General features: G+C 47.9%; 1 long non-coding RNA gene across 1 annotated transcript; it reads right to left on the bottom strand.

Annotated features, from left to right (window-relative positions):
- Positions 1-236: 236 nt before the first annotated feature.
- On the bottom strand, positions 237-4,625 carry LOC133509757 (uncharacterized). Its single transcript, XR_009797440.1, has 4 exons — positions 4,520-4,625; positions 1,288-1,357; positions 683-845; positions 237-547 (listed from the first exon to the last, which is right to left on the bottom strand). It is a non-coding gene; the product is annotated as an uncharacterized LOC133509757 (long non-coding RNA).
- Between the last annotated feature and the right edge of the window lie 7,258 nt (positions 4,626-11,883).

Raw genomic sequence — 11,883 nt, 5'->3', positions numbered from 1 at the left:
CAACTCATTGACCATAATTGTGGTAAAACACACGGATCTGGAAAAAAAAAAAAAAAAAAGGTTTTCTGTTCAATCACTAATCTCTACCCCCAAAAGAACCATTTAAAATAACATGCCATATAACTCCCATTATTATTTAATACTTTATTGAAAAAAACAGTCATGAAATAATTAACAAGAATGTAAACAATTCAATTTCTATTCAATTGACATTGTGCTGCTCCTTCTGGTGTGCATCCCTCAGCCGCCTGGGACCAGCATTCCATACACAAAGAACAGTTCAACAACGGATTCAGTAAACTCCAGTGATATTTGTCAATTTTTTTTTTTTTTTGCACAGGAAGTTACATTTTTATACAGAGTTTGGGAGAAGCATTTGCTTTACTGCTTGGTGACATATAAACTAAAAGACTTGGGTGGGTTTCTAAATTGTGGAAAAAAAAAAAAAAAAAAAAACAACAACAACAACACGTAGTATGTCTTCTTTTTAGATTTTTTTCTGGACCTCCATTACGGTTCCAATCAGCGTGTGTGTTTGTGTGTGAATCTGTGGAGGAAAAATGAAAGTCTCGTTGATCAATATGAGTTTGAAATGCCCACGAGACGCCTTAAGAGGTCAGTTTGAGGCTAAAACCTCGTTTTCTCGTCTTAATCTTCCCCCAAATGTTCCGACTTGGCTCACCTCATAAGTAAGAATTGGGATTAACGGGTCTGGCCTCCGCTTTATCATTTTCCTCCTGCCGTATCCTCTCCTTCTAATCTCCACCTTGCTTCCCCTTTCCTCCCTCATCATCTTTTTATTAGATCGTGTTCCTCTCATCTTCAAAGTCTCATGCAAAGGAGACCTTGAGAAAAGAAGAAAGATGGAGTCCAAGTGAGAGATGGCTGCCACATGTACGTGAGACAAAAGCGCCTTGAAATATTTATCACTCCTGGAGGAGTGCAAAACGTGTCTGCGCTGAGTCGGCACACACAAACGACAACACGAGTCAACGCTTGCAAGTGATTGGGGGGGGGCAAAGTGCAAAAGGTGTGCATGACGACATTGAGATGGAGCGGAAACATGCCTTCAAAAATATAACAGAAACTTTTTCACTTGTTGGCGACTGCCAGGAAATTGAGTGCTTCTTCATAGATTTCCAGGCATTTCTATTTTTTCCCTTTCGCAAAAGACATCCAATATTTTGATCCCCATAAGTGCTTGAAAAGATTAATTCATTAATTCAGAGCTTGAAACAATATTCAGTACATTGCAGCATATCATAACAATCCCGTGATGTTACTCACACGTGAACCCCGAGTGGCTGCATCCGGTATAGCGACATGACCAAATTGCTGCGTTTCCGTTCCGACAAGTCTAGGACGCAAGAAATGAAAAGATCATTTCTCGACGTGACCAAATTGCTGCGTTTCCGTTCCGACGAGTCTAGGACGCAAGAAATGAAAAGATCATTTCTCGACGTGACCAAATTGCCGCGTTTCCGTTCCGACGAGTCTAGGACACAAGAAATGAAAAGATAATTTCTCGACGTGACCAAATTGCTGCGTTTCCGTTCCGACGAGTCTAGGACGCAAGAAATGAAAAGATCATTTCTCGACGTGACCAAATTGCCGCGTTTCCGTTCCGACGAGTCTAGGACGCAAGAAATGAAAAGATCATTTCTCGACGTGACCAAATTGCCGCGTTTCCGTTCCGACGAGTCTAGGACGCAAGAAATGAAAAGATCATTTCTCGACGTGACCAAATTGCCGCGTTTCCGTTCCGACGAGTCTAGGACGCAAGAAATGAAAAGAACATTTCTCGACGTGACCAAATTGCCGCGTTTCCGTTCCGACGAGTCTAGGACGCAAGAAATGAAAAGATCATTTCTCGACGTGACCAAATTGCCGCGTTTCCGTTCCGACGAGTCTAGGACGCAAGAAATGAAAAGATCATTTCTCGACGTGACCAAATTGCCGCGTTTCCGTTCCGACGAGTCTCGGACGCAAGAAATGAAAAGATCATTTCTCGACGTGACCAAATTGCCGCGTTTCCGTTCCGACGAGTCTAGGACGCAAGAAATGAAAAGATCATTTCTCGACGTGACCAAATTGCCGCGTTTCCGTTCCGACGAGTCTAGGACGCAAGAAATGAAAAGATCATTTCTCGACGTGACCAAATTGCCGCGTTTCCGTTCCGACGAGTCTAGGACGCAAGAAATGAAAAGATCATTTCTCGACGTGACCAAATTGCCGCGTTTCCGTTCCGACGAGTCTAGGACGCAAGAAATGAAAAGATCATTTCTCGACGTGACCAAATTGCCGCGTTTCCGTTCCGACGAGTCTAGGACGTAAGAAATGAAAAGATCATTTCTCGACGTGACCAAATTGCCGCGTTTCCGTTCCGACGAGTCTAGGACGCAAGAAATGAAAAGATCATTTCTCGACGTGACCAAATTGCCGCGTTTCCGTTCCGACGAGTCTAGGACGCAAGAAATGAAAAGATCATTTCTCGACGTGACCAAATTGCCGCGTTTCCGTTCCGACGAGTCTAGGACGCAAGAAATGAAAAGATCATTTCTCGACGTGACCAAATTGCCGCGTTTCCGTTCCGACGAGTCTAGGACGCAAGAAATGAAAAGATCATTTCTCGACGTGACCAAATTGCTGCGTTTCCGTTCCGACGAGTCTAGGACGCAAGAAATGAAAAGATCATTTCTCGACGTGACCAAATTGCCGCGTTTCCGTTCCGACGAGTCTAGGACGCAAGAAATGAAAAGATCATTTCTCGACGTGACCAAATTGCCGCGTTTCCGTTCCGACGAGTCTCGGACGCAAGAAATGAAAAGATCATTTCTCGACGTGACCAAATTGCTGCGTTTCCGTTCCGACGAGTCTAGGACGCAAGAAATGAAAAGATCATTTCTCGACGTGACCAAATTGCTGCGTTTCCGTTCCGACGAGTCTAGGACGCAAGAAATGAAAAGATCATTTCTCGACGTGACCAAATTGCCGCGTTTCCGTTCCGACGAGTCTAGGACGCAAGAAATGAAAAGATCATTTCTCGACGTGACCAAATTGCCGCGTTTCCGTTCCGACGAGTCTAGGACGCAAGAAATGAAAAGATCATTTCTCGACGTGACCAAATTGCCGCGTTTCCGTTTCGACGAGTCTAGGACGCAAGAAATGAAAAGATCATTTCTCGACGTGACCAAATTGCTGCGTTTCCGTTTCGACGAGTCTAGGACGCAAGAAATGAAAAGATAATTTCTCGACGTGACCAAATTGCTGCGTTTCCGTTTCGACGAGTCTAGGACGCAAGAAATGAAAAGATCATTTCTCGACGTGACCAAATTGCTGCGTTTCCGTTTCGACGAGTCTAGGACGCAAGAAATGAAAAGATCATTTCTCGACGTGACCAAATTGCTGCGTTTCCGTTCCGACGAGTCTAGGACGCAAGAAATGAAAAGATCATTTCTCGACGTGACCAAATTGCCGCGTTTCCGTTCCGACGAGTCTAGGACGCAAGAAATGAAAAGATCATTTCTCGACGTGACCAAATTGCCGCGTTTCCGTTTCGACGAGCCTAGGACGCAAGAAATGAAAAGATAATTTCTCGACGTGACCAAATTGCCGCCGCGTTTCCGTTCCGACGAGCCTAGGACGCAAGAAATGAAAAGATCATTTCTCGACGTGACCAAATTGCCGCGTTTCCGTTCCGACGAGTCTAGGACGCAAGAAATGAAAAGATCATTTCTCGACGTGACCAAATTGCTGCGTTTCCGTTCCGACGAGTCTAGGACGCAAGAAATGAAAAGATCATTTCTCGACGTGACCAAATTGCCGCGTTTCCGTTCCGACGAGTCTAGGACGCAAGAAATGAAAAGATCATTTCTCGACGTGACCAAATTGCCGCGTTTCCGTTCCGACGAGTCTCGGACGCAAGAAATGAAAAGATCATTTCTCGACGTGACCAAATTGCTGCGTTTCCGTTCCGACGAGTCTAGGACGCAAGAAATGAAAAGATCATTTCTCGACGTGACCAAATTGCCGCGTTTCCGTTCCGACGAGTCTAGGACGCAAGAAATGAAAAGATCATTTCTCGACGTGACCAAATTGCCGCGTTTCCGTTCCGACGAGTCTAGGACGCAAGAAATGAAAAGATCATTTCTCGACGTGACCAAATTGCCGCGTTTCCGTTCCGACGAGTCTAGGACGCAAGAAATGAAAAGATCATTTCTCGACGTGACCAAATTGCCGCGTTTCCGTTCCGACGAGTCTAGGACGCAAGAAATGAAAAGATCATTTCTCGACGTGACCAAATTGCCGCGTTTCCGTTCCGACGAGTCTAGGACGCAAGAAATGAAAAGATCATTTCTCGACGTGACCAAATTGCCGCGTTTCCGTTCCGACGAGTCTAGGACGCAAGAAATGAAAAGATCATTTCTCGACGTGACCAAATTGCCGCGTTTCCGTTTCGACGAGTCTAGGACGCAAGAAATGAAAAGATCATTTCTCTGAGCAAAATTGCACACGTTACCCTCCGACGGTGTCCAAATGACTGAGAAACCAACATGCTGACAGATGGTGTCAACGGGTGAAAAATAATCCCGCTCTGAATGCCCCCTGCCGGCGGTAACCTGAGGTTCAGTCTCGGGGCGTCTCAGCGCAGCGAGTCCTTGTCCCAGATGGCAAAGAAGATCTCCGACGGCGCCGAAATTCCCACACCCCCGTTGGCCCATATTTAAACGAGTGAAGGCGCACCGAGCAAGGCCTCTCCCTGTTCCATTTAGCTCAATAAAAAGCCCTTGGCCTATTTGTCAGTTCGTAGCTATTACTTCCAATCCCATGATGCCTCTGGCTTCTTCTCCTCCGTTAGCATAAAGAGGATTAGTTGAAATTGCATCCAGTCAAAGATAGCGCTGGAAGAAAAGTGCTTAATAACTGTGACACTCTTCAAAGGTTGCAAATCCAACGGGGGTCAGTGGGCTTTAAAGGGTCCCCTCCCAGTATGGCAGCAGGTCCTGTTCCCCGCGGCTCTGGGGTGGGCTTCTTTTACAGCTCAGCTAAACTCTGCTCTCGCAGTCTCGTCTCAGAAGAACTCTACTCCGGCGGGAGAAGGAAGTGGAACAGGAAGCTGGCAAGAGGCCCGCCTGCTGCCTCAAAAACCACACTGGGGCTGAATACTTTTGCGGAGTGTTAGCTTAGCAACTTAGCCGCTGAGATGGGCCAGCTGCTGTCCTCGGAAGAGGAGCTCTCGAGCGTGAAACGTGCCATCGGCGTCCTCCCGTACCCGGACTATGCTGGAGGGCGGAGGTGTACCCGACCTCGCCGTCGCGCACGAGCCGCTGCTGGCCCATCACAACCAGGACTCTGAGGACCGGCTCCAGGAGCAACTGCTGCAGGTTACATGTCATCAAAACTGTGCAAGTGCTTGGACGTCATTGCTGTTTATGTTTTTGATCTGCTCGCAGCAATACATTGTGATCATATAATATTGTAATCCTGTCAACGCACGTATTGAACGCATAAGCTAAATTTGTTGCCAAACTGTTTTGCACGAACGTTGTTGCCTGGACCCCGCTCCAGGGTGACATCGGCAACAGGGCACCCGCCTACCTGAGGGATCTGATCGGACAACTGTCGTCGTCGTTCTCGGACGAGCCACGCCTGGCCGGCCTGCTGGGATTGGCCGTAACCATGGCGATGGACCTACTCGTCTGGTCCTCGTCGGAAGCGAAGAAGAAGGCGAGCAATTCGTCCTCGTGCCAGGTCAGCGTTTCTTGTTGTCGCATTTTCTGCCTGGGGAACCTCAGAACAGATATTTACGTGCCATTGCAAAAATGAAAAGCGCTTGTTTTCTAGCTGAGCCGCCTATCCTCACGAGGGTCACGGCGGTGCCGGAGCCAAGGCCAGCTCTCATCGGGCCGGAGGCGGGTGGGCTACGCCCTGAACTGGTCGCCGGCCAATCGCAGGGCACGTGCAGACAGGCAGCAGTCGCACTCACAATCACACCGACGGGTCCAGTTAACGTGGGAGGAAACTGGAGTGCCCACCCGGAGAAAAGCCACACAGGCAAACTCCACACGGGATTTGAACCCCAGTCCTCATAACTGTGAGGCCGAGGCTCTAAGCGGTTGTGCCACCGTGCTGCCCCGTTATTTTCTAATCCCCCGTAATCGTACTCCCCAAACTTCACTTTGCGGAACCACAGCTTTCCTTTTGCCCATTTCGTCAGTAAACGTCCGCGTTGCAGCTTGCGGGTCGGCCTTTCTCCGGCCGGATCTGATCACCTCGGACCAGTACGCCAAGGCCTACGTGGAGCAGCTCTTCTCCGAAAAGGGCCCAGTGCAAGAGCTGCGGGACTATTTCGCCAAGGCCGGCGACAGGCTGACAACGCCGCGAAGCGGACCGCCGACGGGTCGACGCGAAGGACGCGGAGCGGAAACGCAGGACGAAACGGAGGATCCGCTTGGGAGCGAACAACAATTGAAAGTAAGTATTGCAGGGACACACAAGATGTAAACGCATTGCAGTACTTTGTGTACCTGCTTGGAGAAAATACTGCGCTGCCTTGACTTCTCAAATGATCTTTCGCCATTGAAATGAAGGGAAATGCTATCAATATATTTTGTTTAAAGCATACATTGTAATATTTTGAAGCACACAGTCATAATTTCATGGAATTTGAAGAATTCAAGTGTTTGTGCCTCATGATTTCATGCTTCAATGCCCACTGATGTTATGCTGCTGCTTCTGGCGAATGTTCCTTGGCCACCAGGGGCCAGTATAGTACTTACATTACAAAATGTACACACAGACGTTTTTCTAAAATCAGGAAAAAAAAAAAAAAACCACCTGCCTGCTAACATATTTTACTGCGCCGTTTTTATTCAAATATCTATTGCTTAAAGGGTTATTACTACTTCAATATTAATGCTAGTTTTGCTAGCCAGTCTATGACGTGTTAATGTTAGGCTAGCGGACTTTCGTCAGACCAAGTTATGTGTTCTGTTTAGATGCACAATTCAAGTTCTTATGGGGCCGGATCGAAGAACAGGTACTGGCCGTGTGTGGCCCGCACGCCATATTTTGCCCTCCCCTCTCAGCTGTTTAGTTTGTGGAGCTGCACAAAATCATGACCGGGTGATATCCATCTATCCATTTTCTAATCCGCTTATCCTCACAAGGCTTCCCGGGAGTACTAGGGCCTATCCCAGCTAACTACGCCCTGAACCGGTCGCCAGTCAATCCCGGGGGCACATATCGACTGCGCGGGAATTGAAGCCACGCATCATTTTACGCCGTATTCCAACGGGATGCGCTTGTCTCCCACGACAACCACGTGAGATGCCGTGCGACATCGCGTTCGTCACAATCCTGGCGCGCAAACGTGGCCGTCGATTTCTGTGTCGAGCAGGAAGTCGGCGGACGTCAGGACTCGTCCGAACACAGCAAACGACGCCTTACGCAGCGCGAGCGGGCCCTGTAGCTGGCGCCGATGAGTCACGCCTCGCGGCTCCAATTACGGCACCGCCAATGCCGCCCGACTGCCCGTTATTACTCTTTTGTTCCTCCTTTCCGAGCAGGCTGGCAGATTACGGACGGCCATTTCTTTTCTTCTCAGGTGGTCGATGGTGACGGGAGCGTCGCCGCGGTAACGGGGAAAAAACACGCCGCTCCGACTCGACGGGGTTCGCGCCGCCGCCCACGGGCCTCTTGTCAGAGCGCAAAGTTGTCAATGTCGGAGACGGAGACGCGTTAAGAGGAAAAGGCGGAAAGATACAAAGCGTGGAGGATTTGGGAGGCATGGAAGGAGGCGAGAGATTGATTGAGGCAGGAAATCGGACGTAGGCGACCGAAGGGAGGAGACGGGAAGTTCGGATCGAGCGTGCAGGATGATGCAGTGGATGATTCAAAGGAGAACTCGGTTGGTAATAAAGTGCTGGACGGAACGCAATGTTACGAAACAGATCGCCGGAAATAGGATGTAGTGCAGTACGTGGCAGGGAGCAAAGGGATACAAGGTAGTGAGAACGCTTACAGGAGGGAAATATGGAAATATAGGACAAAAGACGGTCGGAGGAAGTAGGAGACGGAACCGGATTCGTTTGGAGTCCATGCTCATGGAATTCTAGTCGATGAATTGGTAAACATTTACGCCACGCTTTCAAGTCAACGCACATTTTCAAGTGCAGAAACACATCATTCCAAATATAACTCATCATCAGACTGCGGCAAGTGTAGTTTTTTTTGGGATTTCACGAGAGTCGTGCAAATGTTTTTCCGCCGACAAACCAGGCGGACACATCTTGGATTCCTTAGCGACGTGCGTTGTAAAACGTGACATCCCAGCAAAAATGAAGCCTTTCCATCTTTTCACAGTTCCGCTTTTACTTTTATTGAATATGACGTGTGACTCCATTTTCTGAAAATATTTCCGCCGCCATGAATATTTTAAGACCACCGAGGATCTGGATAGCCAAAGCCGACCCGCAAGGACGGCAACGGCGGCAGGCGTGCACAAGTGGAAAATTTGTCTCAGTTGCGCGACTGGGATGAAGACGAGAGAGATGCCAAAAACGCAGGGTCGGCGATTAGCCGGGCTGCGGACGCAGTGAGAGAATCGGTTCCAATCCTAAACGGGGGAGTCAAAGACCCATTGCTGGAGGAGAACTGTGGAACGTTTGGGAGATGGACGGAAGGAAGTGGAATGAAGGCGGAAGGAAATAAGAGCGAGGATGAAGAAAAGATACTTTGTTAGGGTTAGGGGGTAGGAAGTAGGATCCAGTCAAGAAAAGGGAGAAGATTGGAAGTAGCAGACAGGTGGCAGGACGTAGAACGTAGGAAGTACAGATGGGAAAGAAGATATGCGCTCGGACAGTGTGCAAGAAGAGGAATACATAATGGCAGCCAGAATTCCATGCAAAAAAAGGAAGATCGCTCATTTCCGGCAAGACTCAATGGCGATAAAAGTCTCAGCGGGGCTTCGCTATTGATTCGGCTGCTTCAACTCGTTTCACTTTAGCAGAATGAACTTGGACTAAAGACGCATTCAGAGTGAAGACGCAATTTACATTTCAGATGCTTAATGCCCCCACTGACAGGTTCAAAAAGGGAAAGATGAAGTTGTCTTGTTTTCCCCCTCGCTGTTCCATGGCACGTAATCATCAGCGTAAACCGTGTAAAATGCCATCGCTCACGTGAAGTAGCGAGACATGCGCTGGATGCGGGTCAGAGTTCAGGCTCTGGTATTTGCCTGACATTTCATTCCGATCTGCCCTTGTGAGAAAGACTCGCTTGTACGTGGCCCGGTCCCACGTTCATGCTTGGACTACGGAGTCGGACACATTAAATCATATGTAAAACATACGAGTCCTTGCCGGGTGAATAGATTTTGCGGCTTAAGGCCAGAGGATCCTCCCTGGCCCCTATCAAGCTCGAACCCGAGTCCCAGCACTAGTACTGCCCTCGTTGGTTGTCGCCGTTCTACAGCTCATTTAGACGTTTTTTTTTTAAATTGGTGTCTGACTTTGGTTGGTTGCAGGTCGGAACCATCAGACAACGTTTGCGGTCATCAAACACGGTAAGTAAGTAGAAGAGGTCCGACGTCAATTGACCCCTCCGTACAGGGCCCTTAACCACGCCTCCCGAAGTGACGTCACCCCACGTGCGCCGACGTCAGACAAACAATTAGCGAAAATGGCGGCGCAGGAAGAAAAGACGAGAGCGAAATTGTCCGATTTACCGGCTGATTTCTCACTCGCATTCTTAGCTAACAGTGAAATATCGTTGAAAAGCAGACAGCAGGGCTTCAAGTGTTTCAGCGAGGGGGATTTCAATGGCATTTCCATGCAGATCGACGGAGAAATCATTGATACTAGCGCGAGATCTTTCCGAGTCAGAGGAAGACCGAGAAGCCACATAATATAATATAATGTATTATAACCCAAAGACGAATTCGTCATTGACAGTTTCCCATTTTCGTATTACATATCACACTTGTGTGCAGAATCTGTATATGTATCTGTATAGCCGTTCGGGAACCGCCGTATCAAGAAGGCGAGGCTTGATTTACGAGTTGTTTCTCTCGTTTTCTTTGTGTAACGTCACGCGCTCCCCTCAATAATTAGTGCCGAACCTGCGCAAGTCCCGACCGAGTACGACAATCGCGACTTTAGTGTCCTCAAACATCCTTCCTTCAGTCTTGGTGTCTCGGTGCACGTCCAAAGGCTTTCAGGACTCACTAGTCCGGTTTAGCTTAGCTCCTTAGCCGGCAACAAAGAGACACGTTTGTGCAGTCAGATCGTCGCAAAATATCGCTCAACACAGATCAAGTGTGTCAATCATTCACACGTAGCTACGTTATGCAAGCGAAGAACTGCTAATTCATTTATATGAGACATGTATTGAAAATCAAATATAGGGCTTACCTTCGTGCAAACATAGTCCGGTTTACCGTAGCTCGGTAGCCGGCAACAAAGAGACACGTTTGTGCAGTCAGATCGTCGCAAAATATCGCTCAACACAGATCAAGTGTGTCAATCATTCACACGTAGCTACGTTATGCAAGCGAAGAACTGCTAATTCATTTATATGAGACATGTATTGAAAATCAAATATAGGGCTTACCTTCGTGCAAACATAGTCCGGTTTACCGTAGCTCGGTAGCCGGCAACAAAGAGACACGTTTGTGCAGTCAGATCGTCGCAAATTATCGCTCAACACAGATCAAGTGTGTCAATCATTCACACGTAGCTACGTTATGCAAGCGAAGAACTGCTAATTCATTTATATGAGACATGTATTGAAAATCAAATATAGGGCTTACCTTCGTGCAAACATAGTCCGTTTACCGTAGCTCGGTAGCCGGCAACAAAGAGACACGTTTGTGCAGTCAGATCGTCGCAAATTATCGCTCAACACAGATCAAGTGTGTCAATCATTCACACGTAGCTACGTTATGCAAGCGAAGAACTGCTAATTCATTTATATGAGACATGTATTGAAAATCAAATACGGGGCTTACCTTTGTGCAAACGTGTGTGTTCCGGTTGATTTTAGATGGATTCAGTTGATCATGCCGTCTTCCACAAAGTTTGATCCATCGAAGACATTTTTCGTACTCGGTCTTCTGTTCCGGTTGACTTTAGATGGATTCAGTTGATCATGCCGTCTTCCACAAAGTTTGATCAATCGAAGGCATTTTTCGTACTCGGTCTTCGGTTTTGGAACTCCACCAACTAGCCTATCAGGATACCTGTCGTCACTATTACAAAGTCCGTGACTACACCTCTTCACCACATCTATTGTTAAGGAACCCAAATACGTGACAAAACGCTAACAAAAGCTATACTGGACCATGCGACTTTGTCTGAGGTAATGGCGGACGCCAACATTTATGCAGATCTCTGGCCTCTGATTGGTCAGCGACGCGGATGACGCAATTCCTACGGAGGGGTCAATTCCGAGATCAGGACAAAACACGTTGAAACCTGTCATGTTAGGAGTGGAGTGCGCAGCCAGAAAACGGACCTTGTTCCAGTTGCCAAGGGAGCTTTGTTTTGTCTTTGTGAAACTTCAGTCCTGGACATTGTCCCGATGTCCAGCACTTCATGTTTCTCTGCTTTGTGTTCCGACGCCATTTCTGGAGCTTTGATCCCTCCTCGGCATTGTCTTGAGACACAGGGCACGTGTCTGTCCATTGTGTCGTGAAGGTCTTCCTTCCAGAGTTTCGGAGAGAACTAGTTTTTGACCAGGATATGCAAAGTGGAAGACACAAGTCATCCTAGCAAAACCCGGGGAGGTGTTGCAGAAGGTTTACACCCTACCAAGACTTGGTCCTTGCATGGAAACATCATTTTGAATGTCAAAACACGCTAGTCCAAGGACTCCATTAGTCCC

This window comes from Syngnathoides biaculeatus, chromosome 12, assembly GCF_019802595.1.
Source record: "Syngnathoides biaculeatus isolate LvHL_M chromosome 12, ASM1980259v1, whole genome shotgun sequence".
NCBI classification, from domain to species: Eukaryota; Metazoa; Chordata; class Actinopteri; order Syngnathiformes; family Syngnathidae; genus Syngnathoides; species Syngnathoides biaculeatus.
This window is presented reverse-complemented; position numbering and strand designations above follow the sequence as displayed.